The 11,400-nt window shown below is 43.6% G+C and overlaps 1 protein-coding gene across 1 annotated transcript in view; it reads right to left on the bottom strand.

The window, feature by feature from the left end:
* The window catches only part of DUSP16 (dual specificity phosphatase 16), a 209,326-nt gene that overhangs the window by 158,025 nt on the left and 39,901 nt on the right, over positions 1–11,400 (bottom strand). The gene's annotated exons all lie outside the window — the stretch shown is intronic.

The following is an 11,400-nucleotide window of genomic DNA, read 5'->3' as shown; positions in this document are numbered from 1 at the left end:
CTACTAAATATGTCTATATAAGCATAAAAGAAGAAAGTGAGATTTAGGCAGAAGACCTGGTCTTGTATCCATTTTCTGAGTTACTGAATTATTTAATCTCTCATCCTGCTTCCTCATCTGTAAAAAAGGGGTTATGAGAAACTGCTTCTTAAGTAGTAAAGAACTACATTAAAATATTCACATATACCTGTTGTTAAGATTTACGTTACTAAGGGTAAATATATTTATTTAATGGGCAGGAATCTAAATATGTAGTGTTGTAGGTATCATGTTTCTGAAGTCTTTTTAGGGCATCATTAATCTCTGTCTCTGGAATAGTGTAGCCGGAGGCTCTTTTTAGCAATAATAGCCTTCTATTAATTAGACTGATTTTAAGATCAGTTAAAGTTCCACCTGGCAAAATTCCTATCATCTGCATAAAGCAGGTTTTCAGGCTGCTGGGTAACCTGGTTCTCTTTTCCCTTATTCTATCCATCTTACTTACAGAGTATCATGAATCAAAGCCAGGACTGATGTGTAAAGTTGAGCCATGGGTGCACTGCATAAAGGCACCCAGTTGAGCAGGAGAATGGGCGGGTCTAAAATTGAGCCCATGTTCCCTTCAACCCACCATGTGCAGAGGAAAGGACACCTGCTGTTGCTCACCAGGGCATATATATGGCACAGGTCTGCCCAGAAAGGAGACTTTTCTTAATCCCTCTATGGGGAGGGTGCCTTGTATAAAACTCGCAAAACAATGGTATGCTGCCTCTGGCGTATTGCTGGCTGCAGAGGAAGGTCAGTTGTGTGCATTTCTCCCAACTCCATGCTGAGTGTCATCAGCTTTTAGTTAGCAATGATGGGAGTATTGATACCACAGAAATCAGTAAATGCTACATATCAGGGATTCCCCTCCCCTGCCAGAGTCAGTTTCCAGCAAATGACTGAAAAAGGCCTAGTGTAGGCTAGAATGGCCCTGACCAGAGCAGGCACATTGAGGCCCCAAAAATACGTGATTGGAGGACACATGGAGCTAGAGGGACTCTTTTTCTAAGTCTGTAGGCAGCTTGCAGGTCAAAGTTGGCGATCCATGTCAAATTCAGGTTACAAGACAGATGATGGTTGTGACTCAGAAACCGTTAGAGGTTGCAGAGAAATATGCAGCTCAGCTCTAGAAATGACGAGGAGGTACATCAGCTGAATTCTGATCAGAGTGGACACAACTAATTTACCTATCATTTTGTGACACAGTCTTCCAAACGTCCTGGGCTAGGAGTTGGGCTGGAGTTGGACAGTAAGCTCTGGCTTACAGGCCATTTTGACCTTGTAGTAAGAGAAATATTTGAGCAGGAAAAACTTCCTGAGACCCAACAGAACCCAATTCAATCCTGCCATACGTCAGTGCCCCTTTCTTGAGAAGGAAAACAATGCCTGACAAGCACTGTACACCCCAAACCCAGCACGGAATCAAATCAGCAGGCTAGAAATTACTCCTGTGCCTCCCATAGGTAGGCCTGCATAACTCAGAACCACAGGCCTAAAGGCCATCCCAAGCCCACTCTGAGTTCTGGATTTTACCATTTCAATGGAATGAAGACCATGCTTGCCGATAACACAAGAAAAGAAGGTGTAGGATTTATGACAAAAAGTAAATAATATGGCCCTCAAACCAAAAGCCCTTAATGAGTTGAATTCCAACAACAACCATGAGAGCTTGGAAGCAGATCCTACCTCAGCTGAACCTTCAGATGAGGCCCTAGCCCTGGCTAACACCTTGGTTGCAGCCTTGCCAATCAGAGGATACAGGCAAGCTGTGTCCAGATTCCTGACCCACGTAAATTAGTAGATTAAAAAATGTGTTATGGGGAGTTCCGGTCGTGGCGCAGTGGTTAACGAATCCGACTAGGAACCATGAGGTTGCGGGTTCGGTCCCTGCCCTTGCTCAGTGGGTTAACGATCCGGCGTTGCCTTGAGCTGTGGTGTAGGTTGCAGACGCGGCTCGGATCCCGGGTTGCTGTGGCTCTGGCGTAGGCCGGTGGCTACAGCTCCGATTCGACCCCTAGCCTGGGAACCTCCATATGCCGCGGGAGCGGCCCAAGAAATAGCAACAACAACAACAAAAGACAAAAAATAATAATAATAATAATAATAAAATAAAAATTTAAAAAAATGTGTTATGGAGTTCCTGTGGTGGCGCAGTGGTTAACGAATCTGACTGGGAACCATGAGGTTGCGGGTTCGATCCCTGCCCTTGCTCAGTGGGTTAACGATCCGGCGTTGCCGTGAGCTGTGGTGTAGGTCGCAGATGCGGCTCGGATCCTGCGTTGCTGTGGCTCTGGCGTAGGCCAGCGGCTATAGCTCCGATTAGATCCCTAGCCTGGGAACCTCCATATGCCATAGGAGCGGCCCAAGAAATGGCAAAAAGACAATAAATAAATAAATAAAATTAAAAAAAAAAAGTGTTACTTTAAGCTGCCAAATTTGGGGGTAATATGCAATAATAGATAACTAATAACAACTTTCATTTTTTTCATATGAAATACACATTTCATATTCAATTTATAAAAATAAAGTAGTTTAAAATATCTTCCAAAATAGCAACAACAAAAACAACAGTGACCACACTCCTCTTTTCAGATTCCATATTCACCAACCAACTTCCAGATTATACTTCCAGGCTCCCAATTTTTCCTAAATTAGTAAGAATGTGCCCTAAATAAGTAATCTATACATTTTGGTCATTGGAAAAGAATAGATCACCTTGTAAATCAATACATTGGCCCTCTGGTTAATTACTTCAATCTCCTATGAGGATGACGGGAGAGAGGCGCGTTAACGCTGGTCTATGGGATCAACTCTGGGCCAGGTGGGCCAGGTTGGGATAATCCCACTAAGAACATTGGCAGAGGCCAAGTGATGGATGCCTGTACATCCTGTCTGGGGATCTTCGCTGTCATGGGGCAAGGTCCCACTTTTACCTTCCACAAGATGTGACAGCTCATATAAACCAAAAAAAAAAAAACCCAGGTTTTATTACAGATCTCTGTTTAGTCAATGAATTAAATATGAGTTTTAATATGTTACCTTTTTTAGTTGAGGGTTTCTTTAAACCACAAAACTGATAATCTTCTTAAAGATAAGCATCATTTTCCCTCTTTGTCCTCCAAACAGTATACTCACACGTTTTTTTTAAAAAAGCCGTAAACCGGGAGTTCCCGTCGTGGCACAGTGGTTAATGAATCCGACTAGGAACCATGAGGTTGCGGGTTCGGTCCCTGCCCTTGCTCAGTGGGTTAACGATCCGGCATTGCCGTGAGCTGTGGGTAGGTTGCAGACGCGGCTCGGATCCCGGGTTGCTGTGGCTCTGGCGTAGGCTGGTGGCTACAGCTCCGATTCGACCCCTAGCCTGGGAACCTCCATATGCCGCGGGAGCGGCCCAAGAAATAGCAAAAAGACAAAAAAAAAAAAAGAAAAAAGCCGTAAACCATTTTGCTGGTTTAAATTTTTCTTTAGGAATTCCAGTCATGGCTCAGCGGTAACAAACCCAACTAGGATCCATGAGGATGCAGGTTCAATCCCTTACCTCACTTAGTGGGTTAAGGATCCAGCGTTGCTGTGAGCTGTGATGTAGTTTGCAGACGCCACTTGGATCTGGCGTTGCTGTGGCTCTGGCATAGGCCGGCAGCTACAGCTCCAATGAGACCCCTAGCCTGGGAACTTCCATATGCCGTGAACGCGCAACCCTAAAAAAGCAAAAAAAAAAAAAAAATTTTTTTTTTCTTTAAAATTGTAGTTCCTGGAGTTCCCGTCATGGCGCAGTGGTTAACGAATCCGACTAGGAACCATGAGGTTGCGGGTTCGGTCCCTGCCCTTGCTCAGTGGGTTAACGATCCGGCGTTGCCTTGAGCTGTGGTGTAGGTTGCAGATGCGGCTCGGATCCCGCGTTGCTGTGGCTCTGGTGTAGGCCGGTGGCTACAGCTCCGATTCGACCCCTAGCCTGGGAACCTCCATATGCCGCGGGAGCGGCCCAAGAAATAGCAACAACAACAACAACAACAACAACAAAAAGACAAAAGTCAAAAAAAACAAAACAAAACAAAACAAAACAAAACAAAAAATTGTAGTTCCTTGCAATACTTGTGTTCATAAGTTTGAATCTTTGGCTTTTCGTTGTGTTTCTTTGCCCTTTCACTCCAATTACCAAGTAGCTTCAAAAAAACACAAAAATCAAAAGAACAACTTCATCTATGGTTCAACTGAAAATACACAATGGTTACATATTTTTAGAATAGACTAGAATTAACTACAGCCAAAGGTGACTTAAGTCCCATTTCCTTGGTTCTTCATATTCTACTAGAATGAACACCTAAAATTAACAGTTGAAACTGATTTTCCCCCACCAGTTCTTTCTATCATATGAGTAGAAATCCCAGTATAAGCAAGATGATAAAAGTCTACATTCAGAAGGATTTTCATATCCTGAATTTAGACCATTCCTTTATAAGGAATATTTCGAGGGGGAAAAGGTCCCCTTGGGGGTGAGTGACTATAAGTAGCTCTACCACCTTCCATTCCAGTTCCTGCTCCCAATTGTTCCTTCCACCTTGAGTCTACAGAATCTTAGCAGAACTATAAAAAAGAAAAAAGGAAAAAAAAAGGTAAAGAAGAAAAACAGTGCCACGATTTGAGAGTGGTATTAAAAACCTGTTTCTATCAGTGTTAGCACATGACAATCAGTGCTAAGTAATTTGAAAATGAAAAAATCCATTGAGCTAGCAAAGACTGAATTAAAATAGCAATAAGAAACCTTTTTTGAGGGCTTCCTGTGTGTTTGGTAATGCCCTGAATGAATGATTTACATGGATTTGGGCACATTTTATTACTACAACAATCCTATCGGGCGGTGTGACAGGCTTACAGGTGAACCTAGCTAAGCTAGAATACCCAGTTATTTAATCAAACACCAATCTAGGTGTTGCAGTGAAAGTATTTTGCAGACGTGCCAAACAAGTACAACCAGAAGACTTGATTTTTTCCACCTTTTTTTTTCTGTCAATTTTCTACTATACAGCATGGTGACCCAGTTACACATACAAGTATACAATCTTTTTTCTCACATTATCATGCTCCATTATAAGTGACTAGACATAGTTCCCAGTGCTACACAGCAGGATCTCATTGCTAATCCATTCCAAAGGCAATAGGCTGCATCTATTAACCCCAAGCTCCCAATCCATTCCACTCCCTCCCCCTCTCCCTTGGCAACCACAAGTCTATTCTCCAAGTCCATGTGGAAAGATTCATTTGTGCTGTATATTAGATTCCAGAAATAAGCGATATATGGTATTTTTCTTTCTCTTTCTGACTTATCTTCACTCAGTATGAGAGTCTCTAGTTTCATCCATGTTGCTGCAAATGGCATTACTTTGTTCTTTTTATGGCTGAGTAGTATCCATTGTGTATATATACCACATGTTCCTAATCCAATCATCTGTCATGGACATTCGCAGGTGACTTTAAATAAAGGATATTATCCTTGATAATATGGGTGGGACTTATTGGTTAAAGGCCTTAAGAGCAAAAAAATAAGATTTCCCTAAGAAGAAATTCTGCCTCACAACTGTAGAATCAAATCCTGCCTGCTGGACTGCCCTATAGATTTCAAACTCAAGACTATAGCAACTACCTGAGTTTCTAGCCTGCCAATCTGCCCTACAGATTTCAAGCTTGCTGGACCCCCTCAATCACAAGATCAAGTTCCTTAAAATATTGTCATCTGTCCATCTAGCTATCATCTATGTCCTATTGGTTCTGCTTTTCCTGCAAAACCCTAATACAGGTGGGCATGTTATTTTCCCCACTTTAAAAATAGAGAAGAAGATGGGCCTTGAGAATAATTTGGTTAGATAGGTGATAAGAAGTTGATTCCAGAACCCCTAAAAACAACAGTCATACTATCTGTGACTAAAGAAAACTTAGTTGCCTGGAGGTACCACTGGAGTCTTGTGCCCAGTTTTTAGGGTCATCCAAGTACAGCGCATCTGCCTGGAGAATCAGCACGGAAGTTTAAATCAATTTGGGCTGATAAACAGAGTATAAATCCACTCCTCTCAGTCTCTGTGCTGCCCATCCTCTCGGCCATACAGCTCTTCCAGTCTACTTTTTAGCTGCCCTGGTCTCCATGCCAGGGTCTTATCCAGCACACTCAGGGTCCTGCTAATGGAATGTAAGCCCTTTAAAGAGACTGGGAGGAGTTCCTGTTGTGGCTAAGCAGTAACAAATCCGACTAGTATCCATGAGGATGCAGGTTCAATTCCTACCACACCCGCTCAGTGGGTTAAGGATCCAGCATTGCTGTGAGCTGTGGTGTCGGTTGCAGACATGGCTTGGATCCCACGTTGCTGTGGCTGTGGTGTAGGCTGGCAGCTATAGCTCTGATTCGACCCCTCACCTGGAACTTCCATATGCTCCTAAAAAAGGAAAAAAAGGGGGGGGGGAGACTGTTCTTTGAAAGCTATGGCAGGAAAGCAGAATAGAGGATTCATTCAAAATTCCCTTAAAGTTTTCATCTCCCATATCCAGCTGTTGTGAGCCAACAGCTGGAACTGCTTTATTGACTGTCTGGCGACTTAAAAGCAGATGATGTTCTCAAGCTCCCAGCCCTGCAATCCTGAAACCAGATACACACACGCTTGTCACCAGCAATTCTGGGGGCCATTTTCCTGCAGAAGTAAAATCACACATTCTCCAAATCACAGGTGAATCCTAATTGTATAACTCAATTAGGGTTGATGGAGAGTTTTTAAGCAATACTTTTATTTATTTTTTTTTGGAAGGTCACCCCCCACCTGGCCTTTTTAGGGCCACACCTGCTGCATATGGAAATCCCAGGCTAGGGGTCGAATCAGAGCTGCAGCTGCCAGCCTATGTCACAGCCACAGCAACACAGGATTGGAGCTGCATCTGTGACCTACACCACAGCTCATGGCAACACCAGATCCTTAACCCACTGAGCGAGGCCAGGGATCAAACACCCACCCTCATGAATACTAGTTAGGTTCATTAACCACTGAACCACAACGGGAACTCCTAAAGCAATATTTTTAAAGAGGCTTATTCTAGTAAGTCAGACAGAAAAAGATAAATATGTGAAATTGTTTATATGAAGAACCTAAAAAAAAGAAACGAATGAAATTATTTACAAAACAGAAACAGGCTCACACAGAAAATAAATGCATGGTTACCAAATGGGAAAGGAGTGGGAGGGATAAATTAGGAGTTTGGGATTAACACATGCACACTACTATATATAAAGTAGTTAACCACGAAGGCCCTACTGTAGAGCACAGAGAACTGAACTCGATGTTCTACAATAACCTAGATGGGAAAAGAATCTGAAAAAGAATATATATCTGAAGCTCTTTGCTGTATATCTGAAACTAACACAACATTGTAACTCGACTATCCTTCAATTAAAATAATAATGATAATAGTAATAATAAGAGGCTTCTTCTGAGAATGAAGACAGAGCTTTTGAACATAAGTGTTCAGCTGAGCAAAAAGTTCAGAATGGCCCAGATTAAAGGGTCTCAAAAATTAGAGGGTCTGATGGAAATGAGATGGGCCAAAAATGAATTTAACCTAAAATAAACGTAACTGTCTGTTTACCAGGAACACAGGAACCTTTAGGCAAAGTCTAAATTACACTGCTATGGAAAGTCCATGAATTCTCAGAGTCAAATAATAAATGGAGAAAAGAGAGGCCCTGGTAAGTGTGGATGGCACAACTGTGAGTTTGGTGACATGTTGGGGTTTTGGGAAAATCCTACCATTTGTAAAATGGGTTTAAAATAATATTTTGACTAGTGATTTCATGCCTCTAAAGGGTGTTTGTTATTTGGAATTTTTTCTGATGTTCAGATGCTTTATGTTTTGTTTTGGTTTTGGTCACACCCACAGCATGTGGAAGTTCCTGGGCCAAGGAACCATAGCAGTGACCCAAGCTGCTGCAATGACAATGCGGGATCCTTAACCCGCTGCACCGCAAGAGAACTCCAGATGATTGGTGTTCTGAACACACTGATTCCTTAGTCCATAGCTGCTTCTGGTGCTCAGCGATTTCCACTATCTTGTTGCTATGAGACAAGACCTCCTGGAAACCTCAGGTATGAACAGATGGACTCTGCCTGCTGGCCACAGTGCCACCACGCGGTCGCTCTGCGAACAGCTGGACGAAGTCTGTTTCCATGGCTCTCACGTCACAGCCCTCTAAGGCTGTCTCTGTTCCAGAGGAATCAGCAAGTTCACTGAACAGTGGGGAAAGGTTTATTCTGTTCAAATTCTTCTGAACACAGTGAGGATTTTTCTTTACCCTCCAATCAATGAATCATGCCGCAACCAGCAGAATGACAGAGTTAAAGAATGCTGGACTGGTTGGTAGAAGGCATTTTATGTGACCCCCTAATATGACCTCTTGGACTTAATTTCCTCTACCAAACAATGAGGGGTTTGCTTGGGTTAGGTCTCCCAGCATCTCGCCTCTTGCCCTTCTCAGTCTAATTCTTTGCTTCTTTTACACATGGTTCTTAGAGAAGAGCGTAACCTTGAGCTGGTCCTGGCCCAGCAACTCCAACACAACTTGCTTCTGTTGCTTCAAAGTGAGTCTGGCAGGTGGCAGCAAGACTGGGGAGGCAGACGGTGCGGGGAGGTGAAGCAAAGCCCTGTGTCCACCAGAAGAGGCAAATTGCCACCCTTATCTGGCAAATGACTGCTCCCCACAAGCTTGGGGGAGGACCCTGGGGGTAATGTAGTCCTTGCTGAGAGCTCTGGCCCAGCGCATCAGCTCCAGGCATCTTGGGGAGACCTGTGATGGAAGGTCCATGGGGAAGTGCATCCAAACAGGATGTGCTGATGAGCTTTGAGCAACAGGCTGGTGGGATCAGCATTTTTCTCTGAAGATTAGAAAAGGGAAAATTCAAATGCCACCTCAAAGGCTGCATGCCTATGCCCTCCTCTGAAGATCTAGGGGCATCTAGAGCTAGGTAGGGTAGTTGCTCTCCTCTGAACCCTGCTCCCCACTGTTAGCTTGTTTTTCTTTTTTGGCCGCTTCCATGGCACATGGAAATTCCCAGGCCAGGGACTGAATCTGAGGCTTGCTGCAGCAACACTGGATCCTTAACTCACTGTGCCCAGCTGGGAATCAAACCAGTGTCCCCAAAGAGACAAGCCAGAGCATCAACCCACTGTGCCAACAGCAGGAACTCCCCATTACCTTTCTTGAACTCCTGTTTGGAGGCTACATGAATCCACATTAGGATGCACCTCACTGTGTGCCTAATAAGAAGATTGGAGTCGTTTTCTTATTCCCCTCCAGCAGCCTGCCTCCCTGGGACCTAACTCTGGTGCTCAGCAGGTAAGTGTGAGTTACAGTGAATTGTATTCTTGTATTGCTAAGACTTAAGCAAATCGTCACCAGTCTGTGCATTACATCAAGTTTCCTCCAAGTTCAAAATCAAGTAAGACAGCAGGAATCCTAAATATTAAACTAAACTAAAAAAAAAAAATGTGAATTATCAACATGCTGGGAAAATATAGTTGAATTATCATTGGTCATAAGACTTTAGCGCTCTCTCCTTTGTGCTTTGATTAACACTCTTAATTTGTCATTATGGGGGGGATTTCTTAAAAAACTAACCTCAATAAAAAGAGTTTGTATGAGGAGTTCCTATTGTGGCTCATCGGGTTAAGAACCTGACTAGTATCCATGAGGACACAGGTTTGATCCCTGGCCTCCCTCAGTGGGTTAAGGATCCGGCGTTGCCATGAGCTGTGTGTGGCACAGGCCACAGACAGACATGGCTCAGATCCTGTGTTGCTGTGGCTATGTTGTAGGCCAGCAGCTACAGCTCTGATTCAACCCCTAGCCTGGGAACTTCCATATACAACAGGTGTGGCCCTAAAAAGAAAAAAAAGAGTTTGTATGAGATTGTCTTGCTGAATTTCCACCCACTGGGGTAAACTCACAGATTGTTAGAATGAAGCTTAGTGGGAGATCCCTTCATGGCTCAGTAGAAACGAATCTGACTAGCATCCATGAGGACACAGGTTCCACCCCTGGACTAACTCAGTGGGTTGAGGATCTGGCATTGCCATGAGCTGTGGTGTAGGTCACATACACGGCTGGGATCCTGTGTGGCTGTGGTATAGGCTGGTGGCTACAGCTCCGATCAGACCCCCTAGCCTGAGAACCTCCATATGCCATGGGTGTGGCCTTAAAAACACCAAAAAAAAAAAAAAAAAAGAATGAAGTAATCATCTAGCCTTTTTGGTTTAAACTGAGACCTAAAATACACATATAAATAAAATCAAATTAAATTCTACTTTTTATAATCTAACTTAAATAAATTAAAAAATCAAAGTACTGCAGAGGTCTCTTCTATTTTTTTAACAATAAAATTCAAGGGCCTGATGACATCAACATCTGACTCAATTTGTCATTTTAGAGCCATGGGTTGACAGGGTAAAGGAAGGATATGTGGAGGAGAAAGAAAAGGAAGAAAAATACAAGACACTCTTTTTTTCACTTGGTTGATTGAAGGAAGCACCTCTAGTTAAACCCATCAGCTCTGCAGATATTTTGTGGATGGAATATTCTATTGCTCTGTTCCGTGCCCCACATACTAAGCCCAATCTTGTCTCCCTATGTCTGTGAGGTGGGATATATGGGCTTCTTTCCTATGTCAGATGTTCAGCACAAGCCCAGGACCCCAGCCACGGCCAAGGAAGAGGTGAGGACCAGCTTGCTGCATTTCTGGACTCTCCTGTTAAGAATGCCTTGCTCTCGTAGACCTCAGATTTCCACCCAGGCAGCAGCCAGGAGGCCCATGGAGGCCTGGATGGGTCTGGCTACTCCTGTGTGCCATAGAGAGGTACCTGTCATGTCAAGAAAAGAGTGACAGACTTGCAGTTAGGGGACTTTGGTATGAAAACTAGCTCCATTGCCCTCTGACTTAGGCAAGTCACATAACTCTGAGTTCCAGTTTGCTCATCTATAAAACATGATAATGAGGATATGACAGAATTTGTAAGAGTATAACATAATACAGGTAGAATTGCTGAGCAATTGGAATTAGTATTTGCAATTCTTATTAAGTAGGGTGTGAAAATGCACACCAGTCAACCTGGCAACCAGAGAAGAAAATCTTGAGCTACCAGAGCCAAAGAAGAGTTTGAGCTTCCAGAGGGTATAATGACGTTATCCTGGAGAGAAATGAGGGGCAGGAAGCACTGGCTGCAGAAAGGGCCTCACGTCTGAGAGTCCAGAGAAAGAAGGAAATGCTCCTTGCCTGTGCTGTCCCAGCACAGGGGCAGCCAGAGCGCCTGTCTGAATTGCAGAGCACAGAGATGCCATCTGCACTTCTC

This window comes from Sus scrofa, chromosome 5, assembly GCF_054392235.1.
Source record: "Sus scrofa isolate SSC_HxYL_T2T_F1_AM1 chromosome 5, Sscrofa_HxYL_maternal_Yorkshire_Landrace_v2.0, whole genome shotgun sequence".
In the NCBI taxonomy this organism is placed as follows: domain Eukaryota; kingdom Metazoa; phylum Chordata; class Mammalia; order Artiodactyla; family Suidae; genus Sus; species Sus scrofa.
The sequence above is the reverse complement of the archived record's forward strand: the minus strand, read 5'-3'. Positions and strand labels throughout refer to the sequence as shown.